The sequence below is a fragment of the Bufo bufo genome, chromosome 1 (assembly GCF_905171765.1).
Source record: "Bufo bufo chromosome 1, aBufBuf1.1, whole genome shotgun sequence".
NCBI classification, from domain to species: Eukaryota; Metazoa; Chordata; class Amphibia; order Anura; family Bufonidae; genus Bufo; species Bufo bufo.
Genome location: NC_053389.1, coordinates 336,522,211 through 336,546,648, shown reverse-complemented (window position 1 = coordinate 336,546,648; position 24,438 = coordinate 336,522,211).

Sequence of the window (24,438 nt, the reverse complement as noted above, 5' to 3'; positions counted from 1 at the left end):
GGTAGGCTTGGCAGTGGGATCTGCCAATTCACACCCTTCCAGCATGGGTATTTCCTTCTACCTGAGGTGATCGCATGTGAGGCCTGCTATAATCAGGCCGGCATAAAGTGCCTCCCAGTATATCAGTCTGGGGGAAGTGTGTGTGATTCTGGAGCAGAGGCTCTGTGTGAGTAGTCTCAGCCGGGTTGGCTGAAAGGCCAAGAGGCTAGGCGATAGCTTGAACTTTGGGGGACGCTGTGATGCTTGTGAAACAAGAATCACGAGGCGAGAGTCGGGAGGACTACTGGGCCACAATCCCCATAAAAGTATTGAAGTGTCATAGCCTGGAGGTGGCTGGACTGTATGGCTGAGGAAAGCTGCATTTGTGTTCCATGTGTGAACAGGGCTCTCTAGTTGAGTCAGGGATATGTTTATGTGTTTAGTTAGAGCCTAGCTGGGTTATTTTGTCTGGATGTCACCCGTGAAAAGTTGAAGCTGCGACTTCGTAACCTGTGCGTAATTGTCTGAAATAAAGCGAGAGTTTGGACATGATAACCGTGTCTGTAAAGATATCTGTGAGTGTGACCCCCCGAAAAGAGATGATCCCTTACAATGCTTTCGGCAGAAATAAATGCACCAGTGAAGTGCGTATATATTTTTCTCTCTGTACTGAAATAGGACAGTAAACACTTTCAACACATATAACTGCAGAAGTGAACTGAGAATATATTTTTCTATTTTTACTGAAATAGGCCAGTAAACGCTTTTAGCATAAATAAATGCACCATTGAAGTGCATATATATTTTTCTTTCTGTACTGAAATAGGCCACTAAACTCTTTTTCCACAAATAACTGCACCAGTGAAGTGCGTTTTTTTTTTTCTATAATGAAATTGTAAGATCCTCACCTGTCTCGGACTCCGGTGTGACCAAAAACGGTCCTTGTGGAGCTGCGGGACAGGTTACGCGTGTCTCCGACCCCTTTGCGAACCGATGCAGGGATGCGTTCGCATGTGCGCCAGAGGGGAAGACCCCATGGCTTTCGGGGACAGCTTGGCCAGACAAGTGGCAGTACGCTGCGGCCGACCTTGTCTCTAGTGCCTATTACGGATTCCATTCCAGTGTCCATGATGACGTGCTTGCGCACTCTTGCAGAGCCTGTCGTGCATCCGCATTTACGTTCAAAAACGGGTTTTCAAGGGGATATGCGGTCACGCATACGCGCTTCTTATGTGCTTTGCCGACTAGTGAAGGGAATAGCACCTGGCTGCAAGTTCAAAGTAGATTAGGGGGCCGGCTTTGTTCTATTTGACTAATGACCGACCAAAACCTTGTACACAGGTGTAGGGCAGGATCATGACCTATGGGGAGTGGACACTTGGCGCCCTGGGATTTGTTAGCAGGCACATAAAAGGTGGCCTCCCAGGTCGGTCAGTGCCCACTGTTATCCTTCCTTATCCAGGTGCAGGTCAGTACTGTTAGCTACTAACTGAAGTTTGCTGGGACTCCGTCCGTTCCAGTGGGACCCAGGACCCGGGACTTTCCGTGACGCATCCGTTTACCTGGCAAGTTGCACAGAGACTTATACACAGATCGGGACTACTCCTGGCTTTCCTTCATTTTTTGGTTGCCTGATAATTGCCCAGTGAAGTTTACCTGGACTTTATTTTGTTAATAAACCCCTTGCTTCATCTACACTGGTCTGTTTCATTGGTGCCTTGCTTTACAGAAATAGGCCACTAAATGCTTTTGCCCAAATAAGTGCACCAGTGAAGTGTGTATATTTTTTCTTTCTGTACTGAAATAGGCCACTAAACGCTTTTGCCACAAATAAGTGCATCAGTGAAGTGCTTATATTTTTTCTTTCTATATGGGAATAGGCCACTAAATGGTTTTGGTACAAATAAGTGCACCAGTGAAGTGCATATATTTTTTTCTTTCTATAATGAAATAGGCCACTAAATGCTTTTGCCACAAATAAGTGCACCACTGAAGTGCATATATCTTTTTCTTTCTGTACGGTTTCAACACATACATTATAACTGCAGAAGTGAACCGAGAATATATTTTTCTTTTTGTACTTAAATAGGCCAGTAAACTCTTTCAGCAGAAATAAATGCACCAGTGAAGTGGGTATATATTTTTCTTTCTATACTGAAATAAGCCAGTAAACGCTTTCAACACATATAACTGCACCAGTGAGGTGCGTATATTTTTTTTCCTACTTTAATGAAATAGACCACTAAACGCTTTTGCACAAATAAGTGCACCAGTAAAGTGCATATATTTTTTTCTTTCTATAATGAAATAGGCCACTAAACGCTTTTGCCACAAATAAGTGCACCAGTGAAGTGCGTATATTTTTTTCTTTCTGTACTGAAATAGGCCACTAAATGCTTTTGCCACAAATAAGTGCACCAGTGATGTGCTTATATTTTTTCTGTCTGTATGCTTTCAATTCATATAACTGCAGAAGTGAACTGCGTATATATTAATCTTGTTTGAAAATATATAAGCCACTAAATGCTTTTCAACATAGCACTTGCACCCCAAGAACAAATTGTGGAATGACAATGCTGAATAATGGCTATTCGGATCCCCAAAAAATCTTTCCCTGCACTTGTAAATCGCTTTTCTAGCACTGTCTCTAGCGCCTTCTGACGTCTCTCCATGCACTAAGATGCTGTGAAATGATTCCTCCCTATCCTTTCCCTGCACTTATAAATAGATATTTCAGTTATTTTTTTTCAAAATGAGGTTTTTCCAATTGCTGTCCCTAGCGCCTTCTCACGTCTGTCCGTGCACTCAGAACGCTTGAAAATGGCAGAATCTCAAATGGGAGTTGGGAGTGGGTAATTGCCGCTCGCCCCCTCCTTAACTTAGAAGCTTCTGCTTCAATACTTTGTCCCAAATTTCCGATCGATAACATTGAATTTCATGCATTTACCTCCCTTGGATGTAGTATCCCTTTCTCACGCTCCCTCTCCGGTGTGGAATCCTTATTCGCCGCTAACCATGATCAACATGGTAGGCGCAGAAAAGAACATCGAAAATTGATAGAGAAGATATCCAATTGGATCGTGAACATCACGGGGACGTGCGACATGGTGGGGCAGTATGTGTGCACACTTCTACACGAACTGACTGATGAGTCTGCCCCCTTCAACTTCTGGGTTTCCAAATTGGGCACATGGCCTGAGCTTGCCCTTTACGCCTTGGAGGTGCTGGCCTGCCCTGAAGCCAGTGTATTGTCTGAACATTTGTTTAGCACGACTGGAGGGGGTTATCACAGGTTATATTTCCCAATGTTTTGGGTTGTACCCTAATTTAACAAAAAATGTAAAGATTTTAAGCAAAAAACTGTGTAGGCTACCTCCTCCTCCACCGCTGCTTCCACCTACACAGCCACATCCACCTACACAGCCACATCCACTGCCTCCACAACCTCCTACTCCATATGGACCTCGTCCTCTTAGATCAAGATTATTTTTTATTTTTACGTATTTTATGTTATTTCCCTATCCACATTTGTTTGAAGAGCACTTGCCATGCTCTTAACCACATTTTGCTGCCATTTGCAGCCCTCTAGCCCTTTGGCCTCATGCACACGACCGTTGTTTGGGTCCGCATCCGAGCTGCCGTTTTGGCTGCTCGGATGCGGACCCATTCACTTCAATGGGGCCGCAAAAGATACGGAGAGCACTCCGTGTTCTGTCCGCATCCGTGGTTTCGTTCCGCGGCACCGCAAAAAAAATATAACATGTCCTATTCTTGTCCGCACTTTGCGGACAAGAAAAGGCATTTATATTGCCGGCGCCCGTTCCGTTCCGCAAATTGCGGAAGGCAACACGGGCGGCTTCCGTTTTCTGCGGATCCGCGGTTTGCGGACCGCAAAAAACGGCACGGCCGTGTGCATGAGGCCTTTCTGTTACATTTTTAGAGCCATTTTAGTGCTCCAAAGTTGGGGTCCCCATTGACTTCAATGGGGTTCGGGTTCGGGGTCAAGTTCGGGTCCCGAACTCAAACTTTTTTGTGAAGTTCGGCCGAACCCGTCGAACCCGAACATCCAGGTGTCCGCTTAACTCTAGTGATAATTGATCCATCAATTATTACCATATGTTTTCAGAGTTTTGAGTATGATTTGAACAATATTGTTAATATGTCTGCTATATTGTGCTATTTTACTATTATTCCTTCTAGAAATGTATGAAAAATGGTCAACATAACTGTATCATTCCTCTTGTCAATAGGTAGTGTCTGAAACTGTGAACAGGTGTCTGATTTCCTGTAATTCTTATACTTCTCTTGGGCTTCTTTTGATTATTGTTTGGTGCAATTCAGTAAACTGACAAGTGATAGGTCATATGGCAATGGTATAATGTTGTTTATTGATCACAATGAAACTATATTGTTAACCCCTTGGAGACCATTGACATAGAAACACATCTTGGCCGCCAGTGCCTTGACGATCTTTGACATACTATTAAGTAAAGATGATCGGGCGGACGATCAATGCAGGGGCCCGGCTGTAATTGACAGCAGGTACCCTGCTGCATCTTCCGGCATTAATGTAAATAGCAATGTTAGCAAATTAACGACTTGTATACCACGCCCACCAAATTTAAACACTGGGTCATAAAGACACATAATGCTGAGATAAGCCTACACGAATCAAAACTCCACAAAAAATTGGACTACGGCTCCTCCATATAGAAACATAGAAAATTAATTATTAAATATACATTAGACAGTAATTGTAACATATAAAATCGGTATCCCCAGAAGAAGCCAGTTCACTGGCGAAATGACGTTGGGAGGAGGCGGCGTGCACCTTTGGGGTATCTATTATTGCTTTTTGATTTCCACACTTAGCTTACCAACTTTTCCATTGGACCTTTATGTCTGGGGTTTATATGTTCTTAGTTGGCTCTCTGTGTGGCTCCTTCTTGGTATTCTGGGTACTTCTGTGTGCCGACCCCTCAGCCCCCTCTAGGGTTTTATTCCTCACTGAAGTATGCCTTCTTACTGCTGATTTGATATGTTACAATTACTGTCTAATATATATTTAATTTTCTATGTTTCTATATGAAGGAGCCGTAGTCCAATTTTTTGTGGAGCCTTGTATACCACGGTCAAAGATGACTGCAGCATACATGGGGTTTGCGGCTCCCTCCCTGTCTGCATGGGGTCCCCAATCTGTGGTGATGGGAAACCCGATCGCTGGAAAGGCAGACTGATGCCTTCCATGGGCATGAGGGCTTGCCTTCCATGGTAGCCTATGATATCCAGCATTATTAAGCTGGATCTCCTAGGCAACTGTCAGCATAATGCTAACAGTCAATGCATTACAACAATGTAAAGGGGATTAGACAATAATACAGTAGTCTGGGAACTCCTTATGATAGATAATATAAAACTTAACTTTAAATAAAATGGAGTGGGGGTAACACTGTGATGAAACTGGAGTGCAATGGCAGTTAGACTGAACTAAATTTTATTAGGGTACAAAAGACACCAAGACATGATTAAAAATTGTATACAATAAGTACAAAGCTGGTACACAATAAGACTAGAGTTGAGCGGACACCTGGATGTTCGGGTTCGATGGGTTCGGCCGAACTTCACAAAAAAGTTTGAGTTTGGGACCCGAACTTGACCCCGAACCCCATTGAAGTCAATGGGGACCCAAACTTTTGAGCACTAAAATGGCTCTAAAAATGTCATGGAAATGGCTAGAGGGCTGCAAATGGCATCAAAATGTGGTTCAGAGCATGACAACTGTTCTGCAAACAAATGTGGATAGGGAAATGACTTTAAATAATATTAAATACTTAAAAATAAAAATCTTGATCTAGGAGGACGAGGTCCATATGGAGAAGGAGGTTGAGGAGGCGGTGGATGTGGCTGTTTAGGTGGAAGCGGCGGTGAATGAAGAGGAGGTAGCCTAGACTGCTTTTTGGCTTTAAATTTTATTATTTTTAAAAAAAATTAGGGTACACCCCAAAACATTGGGAAATAACCTGTGATAACCCCCTCCAGTCGTTCTAAACCCACGTTTAGACAATATACTGGCTGCAGGGCAGGCCAGCACCTCCAAAGCATAAAGGGCAAACTCAGGCCACGTGCCCAATTTGGAGACCCAGAAGTTGAAGGGGGCAGAGCTGTCATTCAGTACGTGTAGGCGTGTGTCCACATACTGCTCCACCATGTTGGTGAAAAGCTGCCTCCTGCTAAGAGGTTCCATATTAGCTGGTGGTGCTGGTTGTTGTGGCGTGCTGACAAAGGTTTTCCACATTCCGGCCATGCTAACCCTGCCTTCTGAGGTGCTGGCGGTGCCCCAGCTGCGTTGGCGACCTGTTCCTCCACCTCTGCCTTCGCCTTGTGCTTCCACTGTGTCCCCGCTGTCAGGTGGGAATGCCACCAGCAGCGCTTCTACCAGCGTGCGCTTGTACTCGCACATCTTACTATCACGCTCCAGTGAGGGAATTAAGGACGGTACGTTGTCCTTGTAACAGGGATCCAGCAGTGTGGACACCCAATAATCAGCACAATGTTGGCAACTCGGCTGTCGTTGCGGAGACACTGCAGCATGTAATCGCTCATGTGTGCCAGGCTGCCCAGAGGCAACGAAAAGCTGTCCTCTGTGGGAGGTGTATCGTCTGTGTCCTCTGTATCCCCCCAGCCAGGCACCAGTGATGGCCATGAGCTTGTCTGGGTGCTACCCTGCTGTGAACAAGGTTCCTCCTTCTCCATCTCCTCCTCCTCATCCTCCACCTCGTCATCCTCCAAAACTGTGCCCTGGCTGGACAATTGTGTATCTGGCGTTTGTGGGTGCAGGAACCCACCCTCGGAGCCACTTATGAATGACTGGCCAGAAACCCTACGAAATGATCCCTCTTCCTCCTCCTCCTGTGCCACATCCTCTTCCATCATCACCAGCAGCGTTTTTTCAAGGAGGCATAGAAATGGGATAGTAACGCTGAGAACGGCGTTATCGGCACTGGCCATGTTGGTGGAGTACTCGAAACAGCGCAACAAGGAACACAGGTCTCGCATGGAGGCCCAGTCATTGGTGGTGAAGCGTCCTGTTACGCAGAGCGACTCACCCGTGCGTGCTGCAGCTGAAACTTCACTATCACCTGCTGCTGCTCGCACAGTCTGGCCAGCATGTGCAAGGTGGAGTTCCACCTTGTAGGCACGTCGCATATGAGGCAGTGAGCGGGATGGCCGAAGTTACGCTGCAGCGCTGACTGGCGAACAGCAGCAGGGTGAGAACGCCAAAAGCGCGCACAGACGGCCCGCACTTTATGCAGCAGCTCTGACATGTCAGGGTAATTTTTAAGGAATCTCTGCACCACCAAATTCAGCACATGCGCCAGGCAAGGGATGTGCGTCAAACCGGCTAGTCCCAGAGCTGCTACGAGATTTCGCCCATTATCGCACACTACCAGGCCGGGCTTGAGGCTCACTGGCACCATCCACTCATCGGTCTGTTGTTCAAGGCCCGTCCACAGCTCCTGCGCGGTGTGGGGTTTGTCCCCCAAACAGATAAGTTTTAAAACTGCCTGCTGTCGTTTATCCCTGGCTGTGCTGAAGTTGATGGTGGAGGTGTTACGCTGACCGCATGAGGAGCCGGTAGAGGATGAGGAAGCAGAGTAGGAGGAGGAAGCAACAGGTGTCAAACTCAAGCGCCCTGCAATCCTCGGTGGTGGAAGGACATGCACCAAACTGCTATCTGCCTCAGGCCCAGCCGGCACTGCATTTACCTAGTGTGCTGTTATGGAGACATAACGTCCCTGACCATGCTTACTGGTCCACGTATCCGTAGTCAGGTGCAGCTTGCCACAGATGGCGTTGCGCAGTGCACACCTGATTTTGTCCCCCACTTGGTTGTGCAGGGAGGGGATGGCTCGACTAAAAATAGTGGAGGCTGGGCACGACATACTGTGGGACAGCCACCGCCATAAGGCCTTTAAAACTCTCCGTCTCCACCCGACGGAATGACAGCATTTCAAAGGACAGTAATTCTGAAATGCTGGCATTCAGTACCAGGGATCAGGGGTGGGTAGGGAGGTACTTTCTCTTCCGCTCCAGTGTTTGGGAGATGAAGAGCTGAACGCTTCCATGGGACATTGTGGGGATGCTTGGTGACCGAGATGGTGTTGTTGCTTGCAGATCCTCTGTTCGCGGGGTGGCAGGTTGCACTGTCACTCCAGAGGTGGATGAAGAGGCAGAAACTGCAGCAGAAGAGTTACCAGGAGGAGCCAGAGACCTTTCTTGGTTTTTGAGGTGTCTACTCCACTGCAGCTCGTGCTTTGCACTTAAATACCTGGTCATGCAGGTTGTGCTCAGGTTGAGAACGTTTATGCCTCGCTTCAGGCTCTGATTGCTCAGCGTGCAAACCACTCATGTCCTGTCGTCAGCACATTGTCTGAAAAACCGCCACTCCAGGGAACACCTTGGAGCTGGCTTTGGTGTGCTCGGTTCCTTGCTGCTGTGGGCAGTAGCAGGCGTACTGTCTAGGGGACGGCCGCTCCGCTTATTTTACCTTGTTCCCTCTTCTGCTGTGCTGGTGGCTCTGTGCGACCACCGCCTCTTCCTCCGAACTAAATAGGTCACTCGCATGACCTTGTTTCAATGTGGGGTCGAGGACCTCATCGTCCTCCACATCATCTTCTACCGAGTCTTCACCCCTGCTCTCCTTGTCAGTCTGCACACTTTCGAAAGCCCCATCAGTTGGCACCTGTGCTTCTTCATCATCCAAGACGTGCTGCGATGGTCCTCCCATGTACTCATCTTGAAACATAAGTGGTTGTGCATCGGTGCACCCAATCTCTTCCACTTCTGGGGCAGTGATAGGTGGATGGCCCTGGGAATCCCTGCTAACAGAGTCATCAAAAGCAGAAGAGACTGCTGCATGACTTGGGGCTCAGACTGTTTGGCTGATTTGCAAGGGGGTGAGGTGAAAGACTGATGGACATCGGCTGCAGGTGCTAACTCTGATCTTTCAGCAGGAGACTGGGTGGGAGACAATGTGAAGGAACTGGAGGCACTGTCAGCAACCCAATCTACTATCACCTGTACTTGTTCTTGCCTCACCATTCGTAGAGCCGCATTCGGCCCGATCAAATACCGCTGCAGGTTCTGTCGCCTACTCTCACCTGAGGAAGGGGTTTCACTTGTGCGTGTAGCTGGCACAGATCGACCACCTCCTCTCCCTGCAACAGGAGCTTCACCAGCATCACCACGGCGTGGGAAACACCCCTTATTTGATGCTCTCCTCATATTTCTCAAATGTAGGATCTTGCCCTAAATGGGTGTTTAATTAATAGCAGAATAGAACGACAGTATGTAAAGGTTGTATCTCACACGTACAGATGCAGACTAGGCCGCAATTAATTTTTTTTGCCCAAAATGGTTGTTTTTCAAATAACTGAATATAACCACAGTATCTAAAGTGTGTATCTCACAATGACATATGCAGCAAAGGCTGCAAAATTAAGTTTTCTTGACCAAAATGGGTGTTTGTTTAATAACAGAATATGATATCAGTATATAACCCTTGAATTTCACACGTGCTGATGCAGCAAGGGCTGTAAAATTGTGTATTTTGCCCAAAAAGGGTGTTTTATTAATAGGAGAATATAACCACAGTATCTAAAGTGTGTATCTCACACGTACAGATCCAGACTAGGCCGCAATTAAAGTTTTTGCCCAAAATGGTTGTTTTTCAAATAACATAATAGAACCACAGTATGTAAAGTGTGTATCTCACAATGACATATGCAGCAAAGGCTGCAAATTAAGTTTTCTTGACCAAAATGGGTGTTTGTTTAATAACAGAATATGAAAGCTGTATATAATGCTTGCATTTCACACGTGTAGATGCAGCAAGGGCTTTAAAACAGTGTATTTTGCCCAAAAAGGGTATTTTTTAAAACCCAGAAGATTATAGCTGTTTTTTTATCTTCTTAAATTGCACACTGATTAATCCTGCAAATGCACCAGAAGTTGGATATTGCCAAAAATTGGTGTTTTTTCAAAGCCAGATTATTATTGCAGTATTTCAAGCTTGGATTTGACTGTCACAAATGCATATATGCAGTGCTCGTGCACTGAGCTTGCATAAAATGGCCGGCGCCGCCCACCTAACTAACAGACGGATAAAAGTTGTTTTTCTCTGGTACTGGGCTCAGGGCAGTGTAAGGCTACTTTCACACCTGCGTTCAGGTGTCCGCTCGTGAGCTCCGTTTAAAGGGGCTCACGAGCGGTCCCGAACGCAGCCGTCCAGCCCTGATGCATTCTCAATGGAGGCGGATCCACTGAGAATGCATCCGCCTGCCAGCGCTCAGCCTCCGCTCCGCTCAGTGGCCTGGCCGTGCAGAGGCGATCGGATCCGTCCAGACTTATAATGGAAGTCAATGGGGACGGATCCGTTTGAAGATGACACAGTATGGCTCAATTTTCAAACGGATCCGTCCCCCATTGACTTTCAATGTAAAGTCAAAACGGATCCGTTTGCATTATCATGAACAAAAAAAATATATATATATATATATATTTTTTTTTTCATGGTTATGCAAACGGATCCGTTCTGAACGGATGCAAGCGTTTGCATTATAGGAGCGGATCCGTCTGTGCAGACACCAGACGGATCCGCTCCTAACGCAAGTGTGAAAGTAGCCTAAAAAGATTGTGCACTGCAACCACACAACTATATCTATGTAGATCACTGAGTTCAATTGGAGTTTTGATAACAGATTCTGTCCTATTCTCTCCCTCTCAGCAGCAGCATACTTTCCCTACACTAAGCACAGCAGAGTGACGTGCAGCGCTACATGACTCAAGCTTATATAGAGGCTGGGTCACATGCTGCACTGGCCAATCACAGCCATGCCATTAGTAGGCATGGCTGTGATGGCTTCTAAGGTCAGACAGTTAAATGCTTGTTGATTGGCTGCTCTGCAGCTTTTCAAAAAGCGTTAAGAAATTGCCGCACACCGAACCCAAACTTTTACTGAAATGTTCGGGTTCGGGTCACCGGTCCAAACCGGTTCGCTCAACCCTAAAAGTATATAATTGGTATATAACACCCCTGCTTTAATCACCTTTTTTGGGGGGCAACTGGTATATCACACTAGTAGATATTATTTGTTCCAATGGCGTATGTCACTATCTTCAGCTGAGGTAACGCAGCTAAACCGCAAACCAATGCTGCACTACCTAAATGCAGTATACAGAAAGTATGTTGTTGGTATATAACACCCCTGCTTCAATTAGTTTTTTTCCAGGGCAACTGGTATATCACACCAGTAGAAATCATTTGTTCCAATGGGGTTTGTCACTCTGTGTAGCTGAGGTAACACAGCAAAACCGCAAACAAATGCTGTACTACCCAAATGCACTATATAGAAAGTATATAATTAGTATATAACACCCCTGCTTCAATCAGTTTTTTTGGGGGGCAACTGGTATATCACACCAGTAGAAATTAGTGATGAGGGAGCACCAAAGTGTTCGTGTGTTCAGGTGTTCGGTCCGAACACATCGCGATATTCGTGTGCTCGTCCGAGCACCCGAGTATAATGGAAATCAATGGGATGCGACCAGGCACCCCCTGCTCGGATGAGGTGAGGGTGCCTGGTTTATAGGAAATGGTCTGAAAGTGATGGAAACACCTCTGAAATCGATCAGGAACAGCAGGCGGACCATGTCTGGATGCATCATGGACACCAATGTCGCTGCTGGGGACCATGTTGTCCGAGTTGTACGCCACCTTTACAGACTGACAAAAAAAATGCCCAAAACCCCGCCCCCACAAAAAAAAATCCTTTTTAGAGGAAAAATTGTTAGGAAACATTCTTTCCTGTAGATTCAATTGTATATACAGTGTAAGTGCTCCAAAAATTGCAAGGAAAAAGAGATACAGCCTCTATATCACATAAAGGAGGGCCATATTCACATCGTGCTACAATTGTTCAGGTAGTGGGACTCCTACACTCAGGGCCGTTTCTTGGACCAGGCGGGCCGGGTGGCCGCCCGGGGCGCTGTCAGAAGGGGGGGCGCCGCCCCGCCGGCAGGGCACAGCAGGAGATGAGCGCTGCGCTTCCATTGTGGAAGCGCTCACTCATCTCTATAGTCATCTGTATCGCCATCCTCGGGACGGCGATACAAATGGCTGTGCTGCGGCAGCCGGCAGGGGAGGGAGAGGTGTGTCCCCTCCCTGTTCTTCTGATAGGTTGCCAACACTAGGCCAGCAGCCTATCAGAGGCCAGTGCAGGCGGCGCGATGACGTCATCGTGCTGCCTGAGCCAGCGAGGGACACAGGCCGGAAGAGGCCTGCATCGCATCCTGGAGGAGGTAAGTATAAGTTTTTTTTTTATATATACACTGCGTGCAGAATTATTAGGCAAATTAGTATTTTGACCACATCATCCTCTTTATGCATGTTGTCTTACTCCAAGCTGTATAGGCTCGAAAGCCTACTACCAATTAAGCATATTAGGTGATGTGCATCTCTGTAATGAGAAGGGGTGTGGTCTAATGACATCAACACCCTATATTAGGTGTGCATAATTATTAGGAAACTTCCTTTCCTTTGGCAAAATGGGTCAAAAGAAGGACTTGACAGGCTCAGAAAAGTCAAAAATAGTGAGATATCTTGCAGAGGGATGCAGCACTCTTAAAATTGCAAAGCTTCTGAAGCGTGATCATCGAACAATCAAGCGTTTCATTCAAAATAGTCAACAGGGTCGCAAGAAGCGTGTGGAAAAACCAAGGCGCAAAATAACTGCCCATGAACTGAGAAAAGTCAAGCGTGCAGCTGCCAAGATGCCACTTGCCACCAGTTTGGCCATATTTCAGAGCTGCAACATCACTGGAGTGCCCAAAAGCACAAGGTGTGCAATACTCAGAGACATGGCCAAGGTAAGAAAGGCTGAAAGACGACCACCACTGAACAAGACACACAAGCTGAAACGTCAAGACTGGGCCAAGAAATATCTCAAGACTGATTTTTCTAAGGTTTTATGGACTGATGAAATGAGAGTGAGTCTTGATGGGCGAGATGGATGGGCCCGTGGCTGGATTGGTAAAGGGCAGAGAGCTCCAGTCCGACTCAGACGCCAGCAAGGTGAAGGTGGAGTACTGGTTTGGGCTGGTATCATCAAAGATGAGCTTGTGGGGCCTTTTCAGGTTGAGGATGGAGTCAAGCTCAACTCCCAGTCCTACTGCCAGTTTCTGGAAGACACCTTCTTCAAGCAGTGGTACAGGAAGAAGTCTGCATCCTTCAAGAAAAACATGATTTTCATGCAGGACAATGCTCCATCACACGCGTCCAAGTACTCCACAGCGTGGCTGGCAAGAAAGGGTATAAAAGAAGAAAATCTAATGACATGGCCTCCTTGTTCACCTGATCTGAACCCCATTGAGAACCTGTGGTCCATCATCAAATGTGAGATTTATAAGGAGGGAAAACAGTACACCTCTCTGAACAGTGTCTGGGAGGCTGTGGTTGCTGCTGCACGCAATGTTGATGGTGAACAGATAAAAACACTGACAGAATCCATGGATGGCAGGCTTTTGAGTGTCCTTGCAAAGAAAGGTGGCTATATTGGTCACTGATTTGTTTTTGTTTTTTTTTTGAATATCAGAAATGTATATTTGTGAATGTTGAGATGTTATATTGGTTTCACTGGTAAAAATAAATAATTGAAATGGGTATATATTAGTTTTTTGTTAAGTTGCCTAATAATTATGCACAGTAATAGTCACCTGCACACACAGATATCCCCCTAAAATAGCTAAAACTAAAAACAAACTAAAAACTACTTCCAAAAATATTCAGCTTTGATATTAATGAGTTTTTTGGGTTCATTGAGAACATGGTTGTTGTTCAATAATAAAATTAATCCTCAAAAATACAACTTGCCTAATAATTCTGCACTCCCTGTATGTACAAATTATAATAACGGCACATAAGAGGGTCTGCTGGCACATAAGGGGGGCAAATGGGCTGGCACAGACATAAGGGGGACTACTGGAACATAAGGGGGGCTGCTGGCACATGATGGGACTACTGGCACATAAGGGGGGCTACTGGCACATAAGGGGGTTGCTGGCACATAGGGGGGCTGCTGGCACATAAGGGGGCTACTGGCACATGATGGGGGGACTACTGGTACATAATGGGGACTACTGGCACATAAGGGGGACTACTGGCACATAAGGGGGGCTACTGGCACATAATGGGGACTACTGGCACATAAGGGGAGCTACTGGCACATAAGGGGAGCTACTGGCACATAAGGGGGACTTCTGGCACATAAGGGGAACTACTGGCACATAAGGGGGGCTACTGGCACATAAGGGGGCTACTGGCACATAAGGGGGGCTACTGGCACATGATAGGACTACTGGCAGATAAGGGGGGGGTACTGGCACATAAGGGGGACTACTGGCACATAAGGGGGGCTACTGGCACATAAGGGGGGCTACTGGCACATAAGGGGAGCTACTGGCACATAAGGGGGACTACTGGCACATAAGGGGAGCTACTGGCACATAAGGGGGACTACTGGCACATAAGGGGGGCAACTGGCACATAAGGGGGGCTATTGGCACATAAGGGGGCTCCTGTAACATAAGGGGGGCTACTGTAACATAAGGGGGGCTACTGGCATATGATAGGAGGCTACTGGCACAGGATAAGAGGCTACTGGCACATAAAGGGGGCTACTGGCACTTGATAGGGGGCTACTGGCACATAAGGGGGGCTACTGGCACATGATAGGGGCTACTGGCACATGATAGGGGGCTACTGGCACATAAGGGGGGCTACTGGCACTTGATAGGGGGCTACTGGCACATGATAGGGGGCTACTGGCACATGATAGGGGGCTACTGGCACTTGATAGGGGGGCGACTGGCACATAAGGAGGCTACTGGCACATGATAGGGGGCACTCTGGCTACTAGCACATGATGGTGGGGGGCTCTTATTACTGGCACATGATTGGGGGGCATCTATGGGGGCACATCTTACTGGCACATGATTAGGGGGCATCTATGGGGGCACATCTTACTGGCACATTATTGGGTGGCACTATAGGGGCATCTACTGAGGCTAAAAAGAAGGGGTATTTTATATGGGGGGCTCTGTATAGGGGCATTTTATACTGGGACACATTATGGTGGGTACTATGGGGAAGGGGGAGAGGAGCACTATGGGGTCATCTACGGGGGCACTAAGAAGGGGTATTTTATATTGGCACATTATGGGAACATTAGCTCAACCGGGGGCATTACAAGGGGGTATGTTTTGCACATTATAAGGAGAATTATTTCTACTGGGGGGGCATTATGGTGGGCTTTATTACTCCCCCATGGTATGACCCACTAGTAGCAACATCAGCCTCTCCCTGCTCTGCTACCCCTCTGCCCCTTCTCCAAATCCTTATTATGAAATCTTTCTCATTAGGATAAAGCACAACATCAGCTCCACCGAGCCCCCGGCCAAAGTGTTGAAGTGGCGTCCGAGATCCCCAAGGGCCAAGCCAAGTAACTGTAAGTTTTCATGTGGAATAGGTTTATGTTATACACATATAGCCTACACTGTGCCACACAATATACTGTATACCGCTACACTGTGCCCCACACTATACAGTATACCTCTACACTGTGCCACACAATATACAGTATACCGCTACACTGTGTAGGGGTTATACTGTTTATTGTACAGCATGGCACAGAGGTTATATTGTCCAGCATGGTGTAACCTCCATACATTTTATGTACAGTATACAGTAATCCGCCTTGCCATCTATGCTTTGAATCTGGTTTTACAGGGAGTGCAGAATTATTAGGCAAATGAGTATTTTGACCACATCATCCTCTTTATGCATGTTGTCTTACTCCAAGCTGTATAGGCTCGAAAGCCTACTACCAATTAAGCATATTAGGTGATGTGCATCTCTGTAATGAGAAGGGGTGTGGTCTAATGACATCAACACCCTATATTAGGTGTGCATAATTATTAGGCAACTTCCTTTCCTTTGGCAAAATGGGTCAAAAGAAGGACTTGACAGGCTCAGAAAAGTCAAAAATAGTGAGATATCTTGCAGAGGGATGCAGCACTCTTAAAATTGCAAAGCTTCTGAAGCGTGATCATCGAACAATCAAGCGTTTCATTCAAAATAGTCAACAGGGTCGCAAGAAGCGTGTGGAAAAGCCAAAGCGCAAAATAACTGCCCATGAACTGAGAAAAGTCAAACGTGCAGCTGCCAAGATGCCACTTGCCACCAGTTTGGCCATATTTCAGAGCTGCAACATCACTGGAGTGCCCAAAAGCACAAGGCGTGCAATACTCAGAGACATGGCCAAGGTAAGAAAGGCTGAAAGACGACCACCACTGAACAAGACACACAAGCTGAAACGTCAAGACTAGGCCAAGAAATATCTCAAGACTGATTTTTCTAAGGTTTTATGGACTGATGAAATGAGAGTGAGTCTTGATGGGCCAGATGGATGGGCCCGTGGCTGGATTGGTAAAGGGCAGAGAGCTCCAGTCCGACTCAGACGCCAGCAAGGTGGAGGTGGAGTACTGGTTTGGGCTGGTATCATCAAAGATGAGCTTGTGGGGCCTTTTCGGGTTGAGGATGGAGTCAAGCTCAACTACCAGTCCTACTGCCAGTTTCTGGAAGACACCTTCTTCAAGCAGTGGTACAGGAAGAAGTCTGCATCCTTCAAGAAAAACATGATTTTCATGCAGGACAATGCTCCATCACACGCGTCCAAGTACTCCACAGCGTGGCTGGCAAGAAAGGGTATAAAAGAAGAAAATCTAATGACATGGCCTCCTTGTTCACCTGATCTGAACCCCATTGAGAACCTGTGGTCCATCATCAAATGTGAGATTTACAAGGAGGGAAAACAGTACACCTCTCTGAACAGTGTCTGGGAGGCTGTGGTTGCTGCTGCACGCAATGTTGATGGTGAACAGATAAAAACACTGACAGAATCCATGGATGGCAGGCTTTTGAGTGTCCTTGCAAAGAAAGGTGGCTATATTGGTCACTGATTTGTTTTTGTTTTGTTTTTGAATGTCAGAAATGTATATTTGTGAATGTTGAGATGTTATATTGGTTTCACTGGTAAAAATAAATAATTGAAATGGGTATATATTTGTTTTTTGTTAAGTTGCCTAATAATTATGTACAGTAATAGTCACCTGCACACACAGATATCCCCCTAAAATAGCTAAAACTAAAAACAAACTAAAAACTACTTCCAAAAATATTCAGCTTTGATATTAATGAGTTTTTTGGGTTCATTGAGAACATGGTTGTTGTTCAATAATAAAATTAATCCTCAAAAATACAACTTGCCTAATAATTCTGCACTCCCTGTATATGTTACTTGGTTTTTGTACATTTACTTGCGTGTGCTAGTTGAGATCTGCTGTGATTGGGTTTTAGTTAATAAATGCTAACATGACAGTTTTTTGGTTTTGCACATTATTGATGATTGTATTTCACGACTACTCTTCTAAGGGTATTGCCTTCCTTTACACTGCAGTTCTCCTGTTCCACTCTGCCTGCGACTTTTAGCAGTTTAAGCAGTAATTTATGATTTTCTTTTGCCCTCAATAAATCTTGTGTTAAGCATAAAAAATAACGTTTTTTTGACACTCGCCCTGAGAGAAATTTTACCTAGAAACTGCACTGCTTACACTCATACTGTCTATGCACTAAGTAAAAGGCCTGCAAAAATTACAAGGAACAGGCACTCCAATGCACCTTTTACTACACATAAAGGAGGGCATTATACACACCCTTTAAAAATTATTAATAATCGCCTGCTGCTGACCTTCAAAAAACATTAGGATCAAGGGCCTGCTGGTTATACTCTAAAACATTACGGGTGAGGGCCTGAAGGTGAGCGAACCCTATAAAACATTATAGTGAATGAATGAATGAATGAATGAATGAATAACTTGTATAGCGCTACAAATGCGAACTAAATCACCTCAAGGCGCTTTTTTTGCAGCCGTTTGCCGCCTGTGCCTTCAGAAGAGGTGAGTCTTGAGCTTCTTCCTGAAGGCCAGATGGTTTTCTTCTGAGCGGATCTCCTCTGGTAGAATGTTCCATAGCCGGGGTCCTTCGTTCGCCTTTTGATTTGTAGCGGGTCTTGGGGATATGGAGTAGATTCTGGTTAGCTGACCGGAGGGGGCGACCTGGAGTGTAGTGCTTTATTTTGTCACAGAGGTATTGGGGTGCTTTCCCTTGTGTACATTTGTGTGTGAGGCAGAGGGTCTTAAATGTGATCCGATCCTTCACAGGTAGCCAATGGAGGGTCCTCAGCGACGGGGTGATAGATTTCCATATTTTTTTTCCAGTTATCAGTCTGGCGGCTGTGTTCTGGACAACTTGTAGACGTGAAATTTGGTATTTGGAAAGTCCTAGATAGAGGGCGTTTGCGTAGTCAAGTCGGGAATTGATGGTTGTTCCAACTACTGCTGCTGCGTCTCCTTCAGGGATGAAGGGGATGAGTCTACGCAGCAGGCGAAGAAGATGGTGGGATCCGCTGAGTACTGATCCTATTTGTGCATCCATTGTCATGTCTGAGTCAAAGATGACTCCGAGGCTTTTACCTTTGGTGCTGGGAGTGATGGTTTGTCCAAGGATGGTGGGTGGCGTGCATGTTGTGCTAGGGTTTTTGTTTCGGTTTGCATGGTGGAAAAGGAGTTCTGTTTTGGAACCGTTAAGTTTAAGAGAGCTCTCAGTCATCCAATCATCGATCAATGAGAGGCAGATTTCCAGGGCGTGGTATTGGTCTTTTTTGTTGGTAATGCGTAGGTAAAGTTGGGTGTCATCAGCGTAGGAATGATAGAGCAGGTCCTGGTTGCTGATGATTTTGAGGAGAGGTCGGAGGTAGATGTTGAAGAGCACGGGCGACAGGGGTGATCCTTGAGGGACTCTGCATGTGATTTTACATGCTTCTTAGGTGAAGGCCCCTAGTTTCACTTTCTGGGTTCGGTTCTCCAGGAAGGATGCGAACCAGGGTAGGTCAGAGTCTGTGACTCCGGCTACTTCTGTGAGACGAGTGAGCAGGGTTTTGTGGTCCACTGTGTTGAAAGCTGCGCTGAGGTCCAGCAGCACCAGGAGGCACGATTCTCCTTCATCTGCTGCTTCGAGGGCATCATCCGAGATTTTGAGGAGCGCAGTTTCTGTCCTGTGGCCAGGGCGGAAACCAGATTGAAGTGAGTCCAAGAGTTTGTGGGTATCCAGATGGGGTTGTACTGTTGTACTACTGGTTTCTCGATAATCTTGGAGATGGTGTTAAGGCTTGTGACCGGTCTGCTGTAATTTGGGTCTTTGGGGTCGTGATTGGGCTTCTTTAGGAGGGGTTTGATTATGCCTTGCTTAAGGGAGACCGGGACTATTCCTTCTTTGAATGACTGGTTTATTAGGTGTGTTATGGTGGGTGCCAGAATGTCAGTGCATTCTTTCAAAAGTTTTGTGGGAATAATGTCATTTGGGGATGTGCTGTCTCGGAGGCTTCTGATAATGGTTTTAGTGTTGTCAATGGTGATTGGGACCAGAGTAAATCTCGGTGATTGTAGAGTATTTGTGTGTTTTTTATCTTCTTGCCTTGGCTGGATGAGGTTGCTTGCTATGTTCTGTTGAATTATTTCTCGAATGCTTGTGATTTTGTCAATAAAAAGAGTCAGATAGCTCATTGCAGAATTCTTGTGTTTCGTTTGCTGGAGGCTCTAGATAGTTAGGGTTCATAGTCTGAGCGACTAGTTTAAAGAGTTTGCGGGGACGGTTTATGGCTTTTGAAATGGTGTTGGAGAAGTGTTCTTTTTTTGCTGTAAAGATGGCTTTGTGGTATTTTTTGGTAAGGGATTTGTAGTTTGTGTGGTATTCCATTGTTGGGTTCCTTCTCCCGGCTCCTTCGTGTAACGGGGTGCCGAAGGCACACTCGGTCTCCCATCAGCCGCAGACCTGCTGCTTAGCTTCGGGAGCGAGAATCTGTGTTTGACCTCGTTCCCAGGGCGGCTTTGCTAGCTGGGAGGCTCCCTGCTCCTAGGTCTGCCTTGAGCGCCGAGCTGATCACTCGGTGCTCGACTGGTCGGTCTGTCGGTCATGTGACGCTGGCCACGTCACATGACCCTCACTCCCCACTATAAATACAGGCAGCCTGCTGACCACAGGTTGCCTGTTAATTTAGGTTCCTTTCAGTTGTTGGATACCTGTGTATTTACCTGATCCTGTTCCCTGATGATCCTTTACCTGCTCCTCCTGTACTGTGCATCCTCCCTGGTATATTGACCTTGGCTTCCACCTGACTATTCTTTGCAGACTCCTTTGGTACTTCTCGACTCTCCTGGTATTTATGACCCCGGCTTCTCCTGACCTTTCTTTGCTTATCCCTCTGTACTGCGTTGTCCTCTTGGTTTTGACCCGGTCCGTTCACTATCCGTTATTTGTCTTGTCTGTCCTTCCCGCACGTATACTAAGTTAGGGACTGCCGTTCAGTTGTCCCCTGTCATCAGGACTCGTGAGGCAAGTAGGCAGGGCCAGGGGTGAGGGTGGAGCGCAGTGGTCACTATCCTCCCCCCTGTGTGTGTGTGTACATGACCGTTACAGATTAACAGGCCCAATAGCCACTGTATAATGAATCCTCTGGTGACCCTGACTGACCATGTCTCTAGTCTGATGCAGATGGTGCAGGAGCTAGGGGAAAAACTCAGTTCTTCCACTCCTCAGGCCTCCAGTCCGCATTTTGAGCCCCAGATTAAGCTCCCAGAACCCTTTTCTGGAGACCGGAAGAAGTTTCTCTCTTTTAAGGAGAGTTGCAGACTTTACTTCCGTTTGCGCCCCGTGTCCTCTGGCCCCGAGAGTCAAAGAGTGGGCATTATCATTTCCCAACTACAGGGTGATCCCCAGGACTGGGCGTTCTCTTTACCTGCTGGCGCCAGTTGTTTAACTTCTATGGAGGGGTTCTTTCAGGCCCTGGGTACCCTCTATGATGAACCAGACAGGGCTCTAGTAGCCGAGAAGGCTCTAAAGGCACTGGTTCAGGGCAATCTACCTGCGGAGGATTATTGCACCCAATTCAGAAGGTGGTGTGTCCCCTCAGGATGGAACGAACCAGCCCTGAAGAGTCAGTTCAGGTCAGGTCTATCTGATAATTTAAAGGATCTTCTGGTCATTTATTAACTTCCAGAGACCTTAGAGGAGATGATGACCCTTGTTGTCCGACTTGACCGACGGGTTAGAGAGAGACGACAGGAACAACAGTTCTCTTCCCAGATGGTGGTCCAGCCAGAGGCCTATCCCAGAGACAATGCTGAGGTCTCCACCGAGGAACCCATGCAGGTTGGCATGACCCGAGGGAATCTTCGCCGCAGACATACAGAATGCTTTTACTGTGGAGATCCTGACCATTGGATCAACCAGTGTCCTAAGAAGGTCCTCTCTGTCAAGTCTCCTAAGGCAAGGCAACCTAAAGACCAGGTACACCCTGATTTTTCTAAATGTAAGCTTTTGGTACCCATTACGATTTCTCTGGGGGTAGATAAATGGCCGGGTAAGGCCTTTATTGATTCTGGCTCAGCGGCCAGCTTTATTTACTCTGAGTACGCTGTAAGATTGGGTATTCCAATGTTTGCTTTACCAACTCCTATCCATGTCATGGCTATTGATGCTACTCCTCTTATTGGTGGTATGGTGAGCTCATGTACCTCAGAGATTTCTCTAACCGTGGGTGTGTGCCACTCAGAGAGATGTTCCCTTTTAGTCCTGGAGAACCTACCGGCTGAGGTGGTACTAGGGTTGCCTTGGCTCTGACTACATAACCCCACTATAGATTGGTCCAAGGGGGAGTTGGTGAGATGGGGGCCTAAGTGTGACTCGTGCTTGTCCGTGGTACAGGCTGGGGTCTCACTAAAGTCTGATACTTTACCCACTGTTGTTAGGGAATATTCTGATGTATTCTCATTTCCAACCCCGAAGGTTCTACCCCCCCATAGACCTTATGATTGTACTATAGAGCTAGTAGAGGGGGCCAAGTTTCCTAAGGGGCGAATTTATAATCTTTCTAAGCCTGAACACAAGGCCATGGAAGATTATATTAAGGAGAGCCTTGGTAAAGGGCATATTAGACCTTCTGTCTCTCCTATGGGGGCGGGTTTTTTCTTTGTTAAGAAAAAGGATGGTGGTCTTAGGCCATGTATTGATTACCGGAGATTAAATAAAATCACTGTCCAGAATAGATACTCCCTCCCATTGATTCCGGATTTATTTAACCAGGTTCTGGGGGCAACCTGGTTTTCCAAGATTGACCTGAAAGGGGCATACAATCTAATCCGAATCAAGGAGGGAGACGAATGGAATACGGCGTTCAATACTCCGGCAGGACACTTTGAATATTAGGTGATGCCTTTTGGATTCAGCAATGCCCCAGCTGTGTTCCAAAACTTCATGAATGACATTCTTAGGGAGTTCTTAGGTAAATTTGTTATTGTCTATCTTGACGACATTTTGATATTCTCTCCTGACTTCGAATGCCTTGTGTCTCATGTTAAACAAGTATTAGAGGTGTTGAGGGAGAATCAGCTATCCGCTAAGCAAGAGAAATGTGATTCTGTTTCTAGGGCATGTTCTGACTCCACACGCCTTCAAGATGGATCCTGGTAAGGTACTAGCAATTAAGGAATGGGTAAGACCTTCATCCTTAAAGGCCTTACAACGATTCTTAGGTTTCGCCAATTACTATCGTAAATTTATTATGAATTTTTTCGTAATTGCTAAACCGTTGACCGACCTTACTAAGAAAGGGGCGGATTTGGAGAATTGGTCTACTGAGGCCATTTCTTCATTTGAAAAATAAAAAAAAGGCATTCAGTAGCGCTCCCATTCTGATCCAGCCTGATCAGGAGAGACCTTTTATTGTGGAGGTGGATGCGTCCGAGGACGGCGCAGGAGCAGTACTTTCACAAGATCCTGCTAGCCTCACTAACCCGAGACCATGTGCCTTCTTCTCCAGGAAATTCTCTCCCACGGAGAGAAACTACGACATAGGGAATAGGGAGCTGCTGGCCATTAAATGGGCATTTGAGGAGTGGAGCCATTTTCTGGAGGGGGCAAGGCATTGTGTAACTGTTGTCACTGACCATAAAAACCTTAAGTTTCTCGAGTCTGCTAAGAGGTTGAATACCCGTCAAGCCAGATGGGCTCTGTTTTTTACTCATTTTGATTTTTCCATTACGTTCAGGCCGGGAAGTAAAAATGTGAAGTCGGACGCATTATCTCGGAGCTTCTATGCTTTTCAACCTACTGAGGTACCACCTGAATACATCCTACCAGCAAAAATCTTCATAGCAGCTCTAACCCAGGATATCTCGGCTCGCATTAGGTCTGAACAACATCTGGCACCGGTATCCACCCCAACAGATAAGTTGTTTGTTCTCGTACAATTTCGTCTCCAGCTGTTGGGTGAGTGTCACGATTCTGCCTTTTGTGGACATCCGGGTGTTGAGGGCACTAAGGATCTGGTTTCTAGATCTTATTGGTGGCCCACTCTAACTAGGGATGTCAAGTCCAACGTGTCAGCCTGTGAGGTTTGTGCCAGGTCCAAGACACCTAGGACTCGCCCTGCTGGTAACCTACGACCCCTACCCATTCCCAGTAGACCCTGGTCCCATATCTCGATGGACTTTATAACTGACCTACCGCCGGCGGAGGGTAAGACTGTAGTTTGGGTAGTGGTTGATAGGTTTAGCAAGATGGTCCATTTCATTCCCCTGTCTAAACTCCCGAATGCCAAAACCCTGGCGTCTATTTCTGTGAAAGAAATTGTTTGATTGCATGGTATCCCGGAAAATATTGTTTCTTACAGGGGTGTGCAGTTTGTGTCCAAATTCTGGAGGGCCTTCTGTCAGAAATGTCAAATTTCCTCTGCCTACCACCCTGAGAGTAATGGGCAGACTGAACGCCTTAATCAGTCTGTGGAACAATTCTTGAGGTTGTATGTTGCTGATGACCAGCAATTATGGGTGAAATTTCTTCCATTGGCTGAATTTGCTTTGAATAACCGTGTCAATTCTTCTGCTGGGGTTTCACCTTTCTTTTGTAACCATGGTTTCCATCCCCGTTTTCATTCTGGGTCATCCGTCTCCTCCTCTAACCCTGAGGCGGATAGGCACTGCAGCTCGATAAACAGACCCCTGTTTCTTGTAGCAGTGGTACGTCAATGAGGGTAAGTCGGAAAAGTCGGCACAATCCAAGCGCTGGCTAGCGGTGCTCTGTCCCACGTGTAACAAGCTAGTTACCTCAACAGAGATACATGAACAAATGTAGATAGAACGGACGGCACTCACCCTGATGCGCTGATATAAACTTCTCAGTAGACAGCAGACAACATGTACAGCAGTGTAACCAGCTGAATGGGCGAC